The 14,875-nt window shown below is 42.1% G+C and overlaps 1 protein-coding gene across 5 annotated transcripts in view; it reads left to right on the top strand.

The window, feature by feature from the left end:
• The window catches only part of CMKLR2 (chemerin chemokine-like receptor 2), a 50,252-nt gene that overhangs the window by 13,448 nt on the left and 21,929 nt on the right, over nucleotides 1-14,875 (top strand). For 3 of the 5 annotated variants that reach the window (XM_059392648.1, XM_059392644.1, XM_059392646.1), the window contains one exon: nucleotides 1,042-1,092. The gene's annotated coding sequence lies outside the window, so the exon portion shown is untranslated. Of the gene's footprint in view, nucleotides 1-1,041; nucleotides 1,093-5,395; nucleotides 5,673-14,875 lie in introns of those variants that run through there. The other 2 variants (XM_059392649.1, XM_059392645.1) reach the window with 2 other exon arrangements.

Here is a 14,875-nt window from a genome sequence, read left to right as displayed (position 1 = left end):
GGAGCCCGATGTGGGACTCGATCCCAGGACGCTGGGATCATGACCTGAGCCGAAGGCAGCTGCTTAACCAACTGAGCCACCCAGGCGTCCCTGGAATGTGTCACTTTATAGGGTCGGTGTTTGCCACCCTTCTTACAGAAAGTCTGGCAGTCTGAGGAACGGTCACCGTGTTTGTGAGAGTGCTTTATGGAAAGTATCTTGTAGAATTCTTAAAACAACCCAACAATGGTTTACTGATGGGCTTTCTCTCCAGATCACAGAGGAAGAAAAGGAAGTCAATTGTAATAAGAAAATGATGTGATACGTATGATCGTTGTCTTTGATTTGCCATTACAGGGGAGGGGAAAAAAATATATTTTCCTTTTCTTCCTCTAAATTCTCAGTGGGGGCCCTTGTAATAAAAGACAGAGTACCAAGAGAAAAGCGTACAGATTTTTTAATGTAAATTTTACATGACATAGGAGCCTTCAAAAGGAAATGACCCAAGGAAACAGTTAAGTCTGAATGTTTTTACACTATGTTTGACCAAAAATGGGGACTCGTGGAAAATGTGCTAGGACACAAGTTTATGAACAGAGAGTAGTAGAGTGTGGGAAACAGTAAGGCTTGTTTGTTCAAGCCATTACCTCCTTCCTCGGAGGTTAGGATGCTTTCCTCGGGGTATGTGGAGGGCACCTCTCATGTGAGACTCATAGGACTGCTTCAAGGAGACCAGGAAGGTCAGAGAGTCCTTCTTGAACCTGCTGTTTCTCAAACTCCCTCCACTTAAACTATTCAATATACCAAGGTGCCATCCTGTGGGGTAGCATGTCCTGTGCCTTATTTATGGTAGACTGGAAAAAAGTGTGAAATGGTACCTACAAATAAGATCATGGGAAATAGAAGTACACTAGAAATAGAGGGAAAATGAGAAACGAGAGTCTGGAGGCAGGGAAAAAAAATTACAATAGTAGCCGATGACTGTGTTCGTGATGCTCAGTGTCATTTGACTGCCTCATTTCATAATATCAAGTAGATATTATTATTGTCGCTCTTTTACAGATGGAGAAACTGAGGCTTGGAGCTTCTGACTAACTTGGCAAGGCCACACGGGTAGGTAATAAATGGAACTGCGATTTGAAACCAGGGTCTGCCTGACTCCCGGGCTCTAGTCCTTTGTTACCATAAAATACCACCCGGAAATGCTTGTGATTGTTTGTGAGTTTCATCCAAGCACTTGGTAAGGATGGGCTGGTGGGAAAGAGGGCAATTGAACAGCAGAAGAGACAAAGGTGGCAGAGAGAAGACAAACATAGAAGACTGAAAAGGAAACAGAGAACTAAAATTCAACTCAGGACACCTGGGTGGCTCAGTTGGTTAAGCACCTGCCTTTGGCTCACATTGTGATCCCAGGGTCCCCAGGCCAAGCCCCGCATCCAGCTCCCTGCCCAGCTGGGAGTCTATTTCTCCCTCTGCCTCTCTCCCCCGGTTCTCTCTCATGTGCTTGAGCCGAAAATAAATAAATGAAACCTTTAAAAAATTAACAAAACTAAAATAAAATTCAACTCAACATAAACATCCCACATGTATTTAGATATCTCAAGAGAGAGTAGGGAGCAAGGGCAGTGACAGTGAAACATAACTGGAGGGTTTGGGGGGCCTCTATGACTCCGCTTCATCTCACACTGGAGAGCCAGAGACATGTTCTTGGGCCAAGAAAGACATTCTGTGTTCTGGAACCGCAGTGTACATCAGGCAAAACGCCACATCTAACCAATTATCTGGAGTTTGGGGGTGGCTAAAGCATGGGCTTGGCCCCTTCCTCTGTTTGAGTAGCTGCAGCAGTGATTAAAGTAGCCTCAGTCTGACTGGAAAAAAAAAAAAAAGGAAAAAGAAAAAGTAAAAAGAGAGATAAAAGGAAAGGCGTACATATTTGAACCTATTTGAATAGTGTGTTAAGGTTTTGGCTGCGGAAAGCAATTCTTTCTTTTTTTTTAATTAATTAATTTTTTAAAAAATTTTTTTTTATAAACATGTATTTTTATCCCCAGGGGTACAGGTCTGTGAATCGCCAGGTTTACACACTCACAGCACTCACCAAAGCACATACCCTCCCCAATGTCCATAACCCCACCCCCCTTCTCCCAACCCCCCTCCCCCCAGCAACCCTCAGTTTGTTTTGTGAGATTAAGAGTGACTTATGGTTTGTCTCCCTCCTGATCCCATCTTGTTTCATTGATTCTTCTCCAACCCACTTAAGCCCCCATGTTGCATCACCACTTCCTCATATCAGGGAGATCATATGATAGTTGTATTTCTCTGATGGACTTATTTCGCTAAGCATGATACCCTCTAGTTCCATCCATGTTGTCGCAAATGGCAAGATTTCATTTCTTTTGATGGCTGCATAGTATTCCATTGTGTATATATACCACATCTTCTTGATCCATTCATCTGTTGATGGACATCTAGGTTCTTTCCATAGTTTGGCTATTGTGGACATTGCTGCTATAAACATTCGGGTGCACGTGCCCCTTTGGACCACTACGTTTGTATCTTTAGGGTAAATACCCAGTAGTGCAATTGCTGGGTCATAGGGCAGTTCTATTTTCAACATTTTGAGGAACCTCCATGCTGTTTTCCAGAGTGGCTGCACCAGCTTGCATTCCCACCAACAGTGTAGGAAGGTTCCCCTTTCTCCGCATCCTCGCCAGCATCTGTCATTTCCTGACTTGTTGATTTTAGCCATTCTGACTGGTGTGAGGTGATATCTCATCAAAGCAATTCTATTAATCTTGCTTATTGGTCTCTCGATTCCAACAGTCCTATTACGGACCTGGGCTTCTAACACACAGTCCTTAAAGAGGACAGGTAGGGGTTCCGGGAAGAGAGTCTGGGATCCCTCAAGAAGGAATTTGCATCCTCAGTACCAAACGTGGGGTGCCATTAGAGATTTTCTCTCCTGAAGCCCTTCCCTGGCTGTCTGGAATTCCTTTTAGCCCTCCTTTTCTCTGAGGGACCGCTTCCCCAGGCACCGTCATTACTCTAGGAGTGAATTTAGGTTTTGGAAATTGAGAGGACCAGAAAGAAACTTCATATACCTTTCTTAAAAATCTTATCACACCCTCATCCTTCTCCCCGTCTTCATTGTCCTCTCAAGGTAAGACCAACACTTTTGGGGGGCGCTTGGGTGGCTCAGTGGGTTAAAGCCTCTGCCTTCGACTCAGGTCACGATCCCAGGACCACAAGCCTCCGCATCAGGCTGTCTGCTCAGCAGGGAGCCCGCTTCCTCCTCTCTCTGCCTGCCTCTCTGCCTACTTGTGATCTCTGTCTGTGAAATAAATAAATAAAATCTTTAAAAAAAAAAAAAAAAACTTTTGGACTAAAGATCTGTTAAAAGATAATTTTTCAAACAGATAAATCATGACTTGCATACAAATATAATATTGACATGTCTCAAAGGTCTTAATTTAACTCAGTAATGAATGATAGAATCAGTAAGATGTTACCGAGGGTGTTACCGAGGGTTAAAAAGAGAATCAAAGTATCACACACACATATATAGGCCATCAGGAATGTTGAAATGAATTTACAAACAGTTGCAAAATTGGTGAAACTGGTTAGTAATTCACAGGGCAATAATCAATTGCATTCCACTGGACACAATTCATTCATATTTCTGTGGACAAGGATCATTTGCATTATTATAAGTTGTCGACAATGTGCACCATTGTGAAATATTCAGACAGTAACAGGCAGAGAACCCAAAAACACACACTAGGTAAGATCCTCGGAATCTGTCTTCCCCTTTCAGTATCTTCACAAGTTTTCCTGACAGACCGTAAATACTTAAGACATTATATCCCTCTTCAAATGTAATTCAATGTAAAAAAAAAAAAAAAGAATATATATATATACACTAAACCAAACTCATAAATTTATTAATGAAAGTAAAATAGTTTTTTTCCAGAATTTTCTTACTGCAAAATTCTACATTAATCCATAGAAGTTAAACCGTTTTGTTGTTTTACTACCTCTGTTTTGCAGGTATACTAACTTTGTCTGCTTTTGGAGTAATAACTCCTCCCACAACAACTCAGCTCTTGGTCACACTGATGACATCTTTAGGAAAATCCTCTTACAGGCCAATAGGCTGAGTATTTTCTAATGAAATAGATCAAAGAAACATTATGTAGTACTGTCACTGTAAATGGGTAAAATATCTGAAATAAAACCCAAGTGTGGGGGGCCTGGCTGGCTTGGTCAGAAGAACATGCAACTCTTGATCTTGGGGTTCTGAGTTTATGCCCCTTGTTGGGTGGAGAGATTACTTAAAATATGTTTTAAAAAGATCTTTAAAAAACCCACAACAACCGCTCAATCATATTTTTCAGGACACCTACATATCATAAAGCATGTCTTGCATTATACTTCTGTATTAAGCCCACTGTACTGATTTTTTTTCACTAATTTAAATTCTAATTAGATTTTAATTCTAATGTTCCACTTCAATGTGTCAAGAGTGTGTTTTTGTAAACAGTATGGTAAGATGTCACCTGGAAAACACTTTAGATATTTACTGGGTCTTTCAGTTAAACAGATAATTTTTTTTAAAGATTTATTTATTCATTTATTTGAGATAGAGCAAGAATGAGAGAGCACAAGCAGGGGAAGCAGCAGGCGGAGGGAAAAGCAGGCTCTCCACAAAACAGGGGGCCCCACACGGGGCTTGATTCCAAGACTCCAGGATCGTGCCCTGAGCTGAAGTCAGAGGCTCAACTGACTGAGCCATTCAGGCGCCCCTAAACGGATAATTCTTTATTATTCAGTGTAAAATAACTAATTAAAATTTTAAACCAATTATTTATTTTATTTTTTAGAAGATTTTACTTATTTATTTGGGGGGGAGCAGCAGAAGGAAGGGGAGAAGCGGACTCCCCACTGACTAGGGAGCCTGATGCAGGGCTCGATTCCAGGACCCTGAGATCATGACCTGAGCCGAAGGCAGACGTTTAATGGACTGAGCCACCCAGGCGCCCCTCAACAAATTATTTTAAATAAAAGTTGCCTAGGGAGGGAGCAAGCAACTTTCTAGATTTGAAAATGAGAAGGTGGGGACTGGACAGGGGGATAAAGGATGCAACACTGAAGGCTCTTGGTTATACTTTGCTCAGTGGGTTCTAACTCTGAGTTGGGAGTAGAAATAGTCTGTACCGTAGAGTCAAGTAGAATCGAGAGGATGCCCAGAAACAGCAGTGTCGTGTGTCCCAGGGTGACCTTTGCCAGCTGGGACCGAGCCCCCATTAGCCACCGCACCACCAGCAAGTGCCAGTGGTTTGCCAGGGGGGATGTGGTCATGGGGAGGCTGTTGTTTTGTGGTTAACACTTCCAGCCAGCTCCATGTGGGCAGACATCCAAATGAGACAAAACCGATGGGCAGGCTCCTGCTATTTCCACATCTGTTTAGGTTTCTCTCGGTTCCTGCTCCAGTCCTGATTTCTGCCTTCTGACTTCTGGCCGATCCAGTTCCAGCAGCTTTATTAGTTTCTGGTCTTACTGAGTGAGTGTCGATTCTTAGCTAATAAATAAGCTACTTTCTCGGATGCATGGCTTCCTTTCGCTGGCTGCCTTCATGCTTCCACATGTGGTGGCACATCGGTTCTCTGGGATTCGAGTTCGCTCTGTCCAGCGTGGTGAGTTCTCCCCTTGTGGGTCCCCAGGAGCCACAGCTACCCCTCCTTCCTCAAGGTCACTGTACACTCCATGCCCTGGCGGGCTTGCTTCCTCAAGGCTCTGCTGCTCCCTCCAGGAGCCCAGCAGCACTACCTCAAGCTATTTCCTGGCTCAGGTTTGTCCAGATAAACTACTTGGTTGCTGATAATTCCAGAATTCTGATGCTCCCAACTTGCAGTAAGAAAGAGAAAGTAAGCCAAAAAAGTAAAGCCAAATTTAATTTTGACGATAATGGCAGAAGTTGATGTTTCGTAGGTGAAATTATTGACTTACACAGAAGTCTATATTTATTTAAGTAAGATCTTCCTCACTTGTTCTTTCAACAGGTATTTATTAAGCATATTCCATGTTCTCAGAATTGTTCTAGCAGCTAAGGATATAGCAGAGACTAAAAGATCAAATTTGGGTACTCAGAGCTTACACTGTATATCTAATGGGGTTTCATAGAGAGAGGAGGTAAATAATTAACGATTTAAAGAGCTCTGTTGGGGCACCTGGATGGCTCAGTGGGTTAAAGCCTCTGCCTTCGGCTCAGGTCATGGTCCCAGGGTCCTGGGATCAAGCCCTGTGTCAGGCTCTCTGCTCAGCAGGGAGCCTGCTTCCCTTCCTCTCTCTCTGCCTGCCTCTCTGCCTACCTCTGATCTCTGTCAAATAAATAAATAAAATCGTAAAAAAAAAAAAAAAAGAGCTCTGCTTGAGAAAGGGGGAAGCTTTCAGAGGCTAATTGGTATGCTAATATATGCTCTCGGTTAATCATAAAGTAACGGCCCCTACCTGAAATCAGGGTCCAGTGTTCCAAAAGGTAGTCTTGCAAGTCTTAAAGAGTCAAAACATAGCAAATATCCTGGCCTGTGTTTTTTTCCAACCTTTTTTATGAAAAATTCCAAGCATTCAAAAAAGTTGAAAGAATAGTGCAGAGAACAATTGCATCCTTGTGATCTCAACCATTATTAACATTTTAGCATAGCTGGTTGACCTGGAATATTTATATATTTTCAATTTATTATTTGAAGATAATCTCAAGCTTGCAAAAGAGTTACAAGAAAAATTCGAAGAACCCTTTCAAATCCCTTTTTACCTCTATTCACCAATTGTTACATTTTTGTTGCTTTGTATTTATATTCTGCCTGTGTATGTACATATGTCATTTTTCTGAATCATTTGAGAGGAAGTTGCATACTCCATGCCCATTTCTCCCTATATATTTTACGATTTCCTAAAAGCAAGGACATTCTTCTACATAATTGCTGTATACCTAATAATCACGGGACATGTTGAGACAATATTTAATCAATCTCTAATCCTTGTTCTAATTCTGTCAATTGCTTCAATAATGTTCTTTTTGGCCTTTTATTTTTCTCTAGTATATGATGCAGTCCAACATCATATAGTACATTTAGTTGCAGTGTGTCTTTAGTCTGTTTTAATCTGGAACATTTCCATAGCCTTTCTTTGTCTTTGATGACATTAGCATTTTCAAAGAAAACAGAACTTCAAAATAAAGCGGGGTTGGGGGTTGGGGGGTACCTGGGTGGCTCAGTGGGTTAAAGCCTCTGCCTTCTGCTCGGGTCATGATCTCAGGGTCCTGGGATCGAGCCCCTGCATTGGGCTCTCTGCTCAGCAGGGAGCCTGCTTCCCCCTCTCTCTCTGCCTGCCTCTCTGCCTGCCTCCCTGCCTATTTGTGATCTCTGTCAAATAAATAAGTAAATAAATCTTTAAAAAAAATAAAAGTTCCTCATTTAGAGGTTGTCTGGTATCCATCTTGAGTCACAGGTTGAGTTCTTCTAGAAGAAAACTCAGAGACAGAGTTTAATAATCAGATATTAGGTTGTACCCTTAGGATCAATACCTTTGTAAGGAAGGTGGAAAGACAACTGGGCAGGGGAAGAAATTGAGCTGCAAGGGAGGACCGGCAACTCTAGCCAGAGGTAGACCCGCGAAGCTAAAATGGACCCATCAGAATCGTCCCCCACTGGGCACCATGGCCAGGCCTTTCTGCTTCTATTCCAGTCCTCACTGGAGGTGAACCACTCTCGAAGGCAAGTCCCCAGGAAGGGAGCTCTATGTAGTAGCAGGAGCCCCTGAAGGGCTGCTAATTAGACACTGTCTCTTGATGGTTCTCCCTCGAGCTAGGGCAACAAGTTTGGGATCTAGACTATGCAGTAACTCTACCTCAGTTTAAAAAAAAAAAAAGATAAATACAAAAAATCAATATCTAACCAATCGTCACAGATTACATTTTTCTTTTCTTTTTTTTCTTTTTCTTTTTTTTTAAAGCAAGCTCTAGGGGCATCTAGGGTGGCTCAGTGGGGTAATCATCTGCCTTCAGCTCAGTTCATGATCTCAGGGTCCTGGGATCAAGCCCTGCGTGGGCTCCCTGCTCCGCGGGGAGCCTGCTCCTCCCTCTGCCCCTCCCCATGGCTCATGCTCTCCCTTGTGCTCTCTGTCTCTCATATAAGTACATAAAAGCTTTAAAAAAGAAAAAGAAAGAAAGCAAGCTCTACAGGTAATGTGGGTCTTGAACTCATGACCCTAGATCAAGACTCAGATGCCGCACCCACAGCCAGGCAGGCCCCCTCTTGTCTCTTTTAATCTGGAACTACCCTTCTGTTTGCGCTCCCTTGACAAAGGCTAAACGGGAGAGGTTTGATGTCTTGAAGAACCTTCCTATTTTTTCAGTGTTTTTCAAATTTGAGTCTTGTGACTTAATGTCACAAGAACTGAGGGGAAAACATGATTTGCTTTTAATGCGATGATTTTAAGTATTAATACAGATAAAACAATTTTCAAAGACGTGGACTGTCTTTGCTAGCATAGTCATTGAAGGCCTGCTTTTATATTCATTATTAATAAAGGAGAGTCATAGAGAAGTAAAGAGATAAAGTGATTTATGACACCAATTTTATTACACATTTATAAAATTGAGTTAACTCAGTATTTATGTGTGTGTGAGTGTGTATGCATAGCCAGATACTACTTAACCTTCACATTTTCTTCTCCAGCAAAGAACAAAACAAAAAGCTGCTTTGTGGGTTTTTTTTTTTTTTTTTTGTAATTTGCTAGTGAAAACAGGAAATGAAAGAATCATATTATCTTGTCCCATCATATTATGTTGTACCATAATCATATTATATTATATTGTTACTAAAGCTTCTTTAGTCCTTTAAATGTAGCACTCATTATAAGCAGCTCTAATCCTCTTAAAATATTATGACTCATTCATTATAACAAATTAAGGAAGACATGAGACACAAAGATCTTTTCAGATTATTTCCAGACAGGCTCCTTTAACTAATGTCCTTCAATTGAGCTAGTTATAAGTTTTTTGATGGAAAATAATTATCTCTGCTAGGTATTAGTCAAATACTTTCAAAATTTGTCAGTGGCCACCACCTTGACAAGGGCCAGGAGGCTTTTCCTCTCTCCCCCTCTCCTTTCCCCCATCCTTCCTCTCTCCTTTTTTCCTTTCTTTTATGGAAAGAATTTATTGTTAAAACTTTATTCTAGTACTCATTTTTCACCCAAACCAAGATATATCCCATAAACATTAAGGGAACTGGGAAATCATCAACATAAAATTTATAACTTTATATGAGATAAATATAAAGCTAAAAACTTAGTGTTATGTGAGGATAAAATATAATAAATAGCGAATCGGTGGGAGCCAATATGTTTTGATTCCGCACCATCCCTTGAATATTCATTGTGTTTAAGTCCCGTACTAGACCCTTTGATGAGTCACAAATCTGACTGACTGATCGATTCACTCATTGATTCATTCACTCATTCACTTTTATAGTCTCTACCATTAACATGTTTAGGAAGGAGAAGAAGGTGTTGGGAAAATATACGTGTTTCCATAGGAGTTTAATTAGTATGTGGGCTATATTGCTATTCTTAGACTTAATAAGCCTAATTTTTAATTTGTTTTTAATTTTTAAAAAGATTTATTTATTTTAGAGCAAGAGAGAGTCAGGGCAAGCAAGAGTGATAGAGGGAGAGAGAGAATCTCAAGCTGAGCACAGAGCCTCACCCAGGGCTCGATCTCACAACCCTGAGACCATGACCTGAGTTGAAACCAAGAGTTGGACGCTTCAGCTAGGCACCCCTACGCCTAATTTTTTAAAGAACACCATGCTGCTTGAGCCACGTGCCTATTCAAACTCTCCATCCAGGTGCCAGGAGTAAAACTAGCAGAGTAAGGACCTCAGAAAACGGTCTCCTCCACAAAGCAACAAGAAGCTGGCAAAATGGTCTGAATCCACTTCTCCAGAACTCTGATATTTATCCAAAGGCTTGCAACAATCTGGGAGTGTTCATCAAAAACAAAAACAACAAAATTTAAAACGGCTTCATCTCAGTAGAAGAAGGGAGCTGTGTAACATTTGTAACTTGCTCTAGTCTTCCCCCGCGGTGCAGTCTTCTAGAAAGCTGACAACCTGCATTCCCCGTGAAGACCAGCAGCCTGGGAGCAACCGGAAGGAACAGAAAATAGCTTTGGAGCTCCTTAAAAGCTTCATTCCCCGAAAATTATTGTGACCTGCCTGGTGGCTTCCTGCAAAGCCTCACTTGCAAAACATCTGTATTTGACCTAAGTCAGCTCACCTACTGTGAAAAGTCGTCCCCCCCCTTAAGCATTTATCGAAAATAGTAACAGCAGTTACTAGTTTTGCAGCTGCCTGAGGAGGTGGCTACCAGTTGAGGGAAAGCATTAGACTAACCAAAAGCTTCACTTATAAAATTTTTTTTAAAGATTTATTTACCTATTTGAGAGAGACAGATCTTACGTGTGTGCAGTTATGCACATGGGGGAGTGGGCAGAGGGAGAGGGAGAAAGAGGAAGCTGACTCCCTACTAAGCAGGGAGCTGAATGCCAGGTTGTTTCAAGACCCGGAGATCGTGACCTGAGCCAAGAGTCAGACACTTATGTGACTAAGCCACTCAGGCGCCCCTAAGCAAAAGTTTTAAAAGGAAGACTGAGGAATATGACATATAGAGAGGCTTTGAAAAGCTCTGACATATACCAAGAATCAAGTATAGGGCTGTGCTGGTGCCCAGGGTCCTGTGCATTGCCAAGAGATGCAGGAAAAGGCCTTAATCTTTCACCTTGGATGACCTTGAAGTTTCTGCGAGCAGAAAATGACGGCTAAGGCAGAGTGAAAAGTGTGCTCCCAGCATGCACGAGCGCCCCTCACCAGAAACTGGGAGACTTATGGGTTCCAGGCGTTTAAGGAAATTTTCGGGTCCTACATTATACCTTCTGAGCTTTGCGTGGTGGTAACAACAAAGGAAAGGTTGCATAAGCCTTGGCTTTGATGTCTCTCTGCATTCCTGATCCCCCCCGATTTCCGTTCAAGCCTCTAAGAATTTTCCTTACTTTCTTGCCACCTCAGCCATACACTTAAAAAGATGATTTTGTTATGTTTAATCCAGTGGTTTTCAAGGTTTTGTAGTGAAAGGTGTTTAAAGAATATCTAGAGTATCTAGAGTACCATATTGCCAGAAACATAACTCCCCCCCAGCTTTTGGGCTATTAGGAGGGATCCGCATCCACTGTCATTTATAGATAGATAGATAGATAGATAGATAGATAGATAGATAGATAGATAGATAGATAGATAGGCTGGCGCAGGAGTAACGTAGATTCCACTGACCGCCTTGCTGGAGAATCCCACTTGTCTCTCTCTGCTCTTCAACCCCAGAGCGAGGCTCCAAGCACCTCCTGTGTTCTCTCCTTCTCCGTGAGAGCCCCAGGAACTCAGACACCTCCCTCTCCCTCAGTGGCTGGCTCTACCCATTTCTCTTGCCCAGCTGCCATATTCTTCGCTCCACAAACATCTATTATTACCTTAAATATTTTCTTGCTAATCACCAGGGGAGAATAGTAGATACCAGAAACACGATCAGTATGAGAAATTTCCAGACATTCCATAATTTTACAAAAGGTCTTAGAAGCCTGGTACTGACTTCTTTCTAGAATGAGTTTTTGTCTTCCGATTTTATTCTCTTAGGGAGTTGTTCCATATTTGGTCAAGGCCAAAGGCATCCTGTTTTCAAACACAACCCATGTCAGGGCAGAGCAAAGGTGTCCCTGTCCTCTTCAGAATCACCAGATTGAATGATCCCCAAATCAATCTCCCTCTGTGCTGACCAGGAATATTTTGGGGGCACCTGGGGGCACCTGACTTCGGCTCAGGTCATGATCCCAGGGTCCTGTTCAGTGGGGATCTTGCTTCTCCCTCTGCCTGCCACTGACCCTGCTTGTGCTCTCTCTCTCTCTGGCAAGTAAATAGAAAAAATTGTTTAAAAAAGGGATATTATGGGCATTCATTATTTTATAATCCTATTTTTAGATGCTCAAAACACCCACGTATCAACTAGACTTTGACTGGGGTCCTACTTTTAACCACCTAGTTAGCACAAGGCTTTATTCCCTTCTGCCATGTTGATTTGATAATATGTGAGACCGCTTTACTCTGTCCTTTATTTTTTAGGCTTTCTTTCCTATGTTCCATCTCATTGTCTCGCTGTGCTACATTTTAAGTATCCTCTTCAGATAGATCTTCTAGTTTACATTCTCCCTTTGACTGGGTCTAAGCTCCTATTTTATGCATCCAGTAAAATAAATTCCAATATCAACTTGGTAATTTCTAGAAATTCCGCATGATTCTTTATAAAACTCTCTGGGCCCAAAGTCGATATTTTGCCTAAAATGCTAGTAATTGTTAGTGCTTCCGTCTTAGGTATTCAGGGATTTTTCTTTCTTCTTTCCTGCCCTCAGCACTCCATATTCAGGTCTTTATGTGTTCTCCTCTCTGTTTTTCTTATGTATAAAATGAAGGGACTAGATTAAGTTGTCTCTGACAGCCCATTTCACTTTAACAGACTATAATTCTATGATCTTTAAAGATTTATTTGTCTGAAAGAGAGAGAGAGAGAGAGAGAGAGAGAGCGCACTCGTGTGCAAGCAGGGGGAGGGGCAGAAGGAGAAGGAGAGAAGAATCGCAAGCAGACTCCCCCTGAGCACAGAGTCCGATGCAGGGCTCGATAACACGACCCTGAGACTATGCATGACCTGAGCCGAAATCAAAAGTCTGGCACTTAACCAGCTAAATCATCCAGGCGCCTCAATAATTCCATAATCTTTGGCCATACTAACTTTACCCTCTTTCAAAGAGATTAAAGAATAGAAGTCGGTTTGTAAAGAGAGAACTCCCCTTCCCCTGACTAAGGGCAAGTTGAAAAAGATGAAAATGAGGACAAATGGCTGCTACGTCTTTGGGAGTGAAAATGAGACATAAGAAAATTGTTTCCCTTCACGGTACATTATATGGCATACATTTATCCTTCCAAGACCCCTTAGTGAAGCAGGCACTGCGTATAGGCATGGCTTGGCAGGACATTATGGCTAAGCCACAGAATCAGACTGTACATCCTGACCAGGGGCCAGGAGAGCCAACCAACTATAACAGGTATAACATTAATTTCAGGGGCTCCTGGGTGGCTCAGTTGTTAAGCATCTACCTTTGACTCAGGTCATGATTCCAGGGTCCTGGGATCGAGCCCTGCATTGGGCTCTCTGCTCACCAGGAAACCTATTTCTCCCTCTCCCACCGCCCCCACCGCCAGGACACCCCCCACCCCCGCCAACGCTTGTGTTCCCTCTCTCACTATGTCTCTCTCTGTGTGTCAAATAAATAAACAAAAGACTTTTTTTTTTTAAGATTTTATTTATTTAATTTGACAGAGAAAGAGAGACAGCGAGAGAAGGAACACAAGCAGGGAGAGTGGGGGAGGGAGAAGCCAGCTTCCCGCCGAGCAGAGAGCCCAATGCAGGGCTTGACCCCAGGACCCTGGGATCATGACCTGAGCTGAAGGCAGACACTTAAGGACTGAGCCACCCAGGTGCCCACAAAAAAGTCTTAACAAAAAAAAAAAAAAAAAAAAAGTAGAGTTTCAGAGTTAGCAGAACTTTAGACAACATCAAGCCCGGTCACACTTAATTCCTGATTTCCTCCTACAAAAACCCTCAGTTCTCGGTTGCCTTATTCAACACCTCCATTCGTGAGAAGTGGGCCATCATCTGACATAGCTTTGCACCAGGAGGAAAGCTGCGTGGGTTCTGTTCACCGCTACTCACTACTGTTTGGGGCTTAGAACATACTGTAGATGCTTAATAAATATTTTCTAAAATATTTTTTGATAAATATTTTTTAAACAAATAAACCCCGATTTTAAACAACTCTCATCTTTAGAAAATGCTGCCTTTTTTGGAAATAAAATGTGTCTTTCTTTCCTTCGTTTTGCTCTCTGGTCAGGTAAGAGCTCCCTCATCTGCATACCAGACCATGAGCCATTTAAAAAAGAGTTACCCTCCTCTAAGGCACCTGGCTCAGTCAGAAGAGCATGTGACTCTTGATTTCAGGGTCATAAGTTCGAACACCATGTTGGGTACAAAAATTACCAAAAAAAATAAATTCTAAAAAAAGGTTATCCTGTCCTTTCTTTTCTGGAATAAATAGCTTCCACCAATTCATTCTGCATTCCTCACATGATGTCATTTCAAGCCTTCTCTCTGTCCTGTTGTGTCTCTTCTGGATATGCTCTAGTTTATCACTGTTCCTCCAAAACTGTAATTCTCAGAAAAGAGTATAACACTCCCAGGTACAACCTGACTGCTTCAAGCACAGTTGGACAAACACTCCCTTCATTCTATTAGAACAGCTCAAGGACAAATTCACCTTTTTTTTTTCTTTCCTTTTTTTAAAGCAGTCACATCCCTTTGTGGACTCACATAGAGCTCACGGTCAAGGAGAAGTCTTACTTTGGAGCAGAAATTTTAGCACATCTAAACCTCAGAACAGATTGCCACAGGACACTAGTCACAGTGCCTTTGGTGAATGGTGCACATCATGGAAATGTGAGTGGAGGTGGTGGGCTGAGACCCTGCCCAGGCAGACCACATCAGTTCCCTTCTCTTGGATGATAAAAAGGCACTGAGTAAGCCATTCGCCCATCTTCTGTATCTCTTTGATGTAGGCTTACCAAATCCATCTTAGGAAAAAAATTCAAGGCCTGTAATTGCTGCCTAAGCACATTACCAACCAGGAGAACCTGTCAGGAGATGATTTGTTTTATACTGTAACTGGCATAAAGTTCAATG

This window comes from Mustela nigripes, chromosome 3 (assembly GCF_022355385.1).
Source record: "Mustela nigripes isolate SB6536 chromosome 3, MUSNIG.SB6536, whole genome shotgun sequence".
NCBI lineage: Eukaryota > Metazoa > Chordata > Mammalia > Carnivora > Mustelidae > Mustela > Mustela nigripes.
This window is presented reverse-complemented; position numbering and strand designations above follow the sequence as displayed.